The sequence below is a fragment of the Otolemur garnettii genome, unplaced genomic scaffold (assembly GCF_000181295.1).
Source record: "Otolemur garnettii isolate 467f Iridium unplaced genomic scaffold, OtoGar3 scaffold00043, whole genome shotgun sequence".
Classification (NCBI taxonomy): domain Eukaryota; kingdom Metazoa; phylum Chordata; class Mammalia; order Primates; family Galagidae; genus Otolemur; species Otolemur garnettii.
In genome coordinates this window covers 4,347,061-4,348,440 of record NW_003852438.1, presented here as the reverse complement: position 1 = coordinate 4,348,440, position 1,380 = coordinate 4,347,061, and the positions used below count along the sequence as shown (strand labels likewise).

Sequence of the window (1,380 nt, the reverse complement as noted above, 5' to 3'; positions counted from 1 at the left end):
GGTTGGTAACCTAAAAAGAGGTGATATCAAATGCATTTGCAAGGTAAACAAAGAGAAGATTTGCCTGATAGGTTACATTGACAAATCTTGAGAAGCAAGAGTGTAGGATTTATTAGTAATGTCTGCAATGAGGTGGGCAAGGTAATGATGTGGGGCAGAAGTCTGCTATCCTGGTAGATGTAGGAGACTCAGTATCAACACAGTTTTTTTTTCCATTATAAATCCTTTATTTCAACTAGAAGGTACAATCTCTCAGGGGTTTCATAGTTTAAAAAGCTACAATCACATCATGTAACCACATAAAAAATAGTGCTGTAAATGGAACTGCTTGCCTTTGATCATATACATTTCTGCACAGCCCATATGGAATCTGCACAAAGAAATATCTTCTCCCTTTCCAATTAATTGTTCTTGTATGTAAGTTGCTTTCTATTCCAATATATCCACAGTGGTGAAATAAGGCCAGCCACGTAGCCAAAGGTTGCTCCAAGTGTACAGGAGATGGGCCATACCTGCCATGGTCTTTCCCAATCTAGCAGAATAGGAAATGCTCCAAGCCATGCTCCTACAAAACTAGAAATTGTAGTGATCTGGAGACTATTCTCCTAAATGGATGTAACTCCATTTCTACTGAAAACTCTTAGCCATGCATTGAGCTTTGGTCTTAAGAAACATAAACAAGGTACAGTAGTAAAAGTAGACAAGATAACCACAAATAAAAATGTTTCCAACACCAACTCTATTAGTGGTGCTACATACAGAACAAAAATTACGTGAAAGGTGAAACACGACATAAGAAAGTAGAGACAGCATTTCAAAACTCTGGTTACCTTGTGTGATAATGAACTTCTTTTAGAGGATGTATTTGGTTTCACTACTAAATATAATACTAGATTGACAGCAGTCACAACACCAGAACAGATGCACAACCATGTCAAGTGTGTTTCCAATATTGAGAAGTTCTCCAAGAGGAATGGTGGAATCAAGACACTTAAGATAATTGAAAATATGCATAAAAGATGGGCATGCAGTAGTTTCTTGATATCAGTATCTTTCATGGTGTCTTCTTCTGTGGCTATCTAAGGTCCCGTGCACCTCAACCCAGTTTTTGCATGTTGTTCTTGGGCTTTCCTGGTTTACTAATCTATAAGACTTATATATTTTTTTATTTTAAGATATATACAAAAAGAAAAATAATTTGACCAGGAGTGGTTGATTTCTTCTCTGCCAGTAGGTCATATAACCATAACCAACTAGCATCTGGTTAGGTGGAAGAACTCAGCCCCCTGCCTCCCCCATGCAAGTGGGATCTTAAGCAAATCAGTTTGCCTACCCTTTTCCCAGCCTTACTCATAAACTTGACCAAAATCAGGTTTAAAA

The 1,380-nt window shown here is 37.7% G+C and overlaps 1 pseudogene; it reads right to left on the bottom strand.

The window, feature by feature from the left end:
- Positions 1-401: 401 nt before the first annotated feature.
- LOC100944833 lies at positions 402-1,058 on the bottom strand (annotated as a pseudogene).
- Between the last annotated feature and the right edge of the window lie 322 nt (positions 1,059-1,380).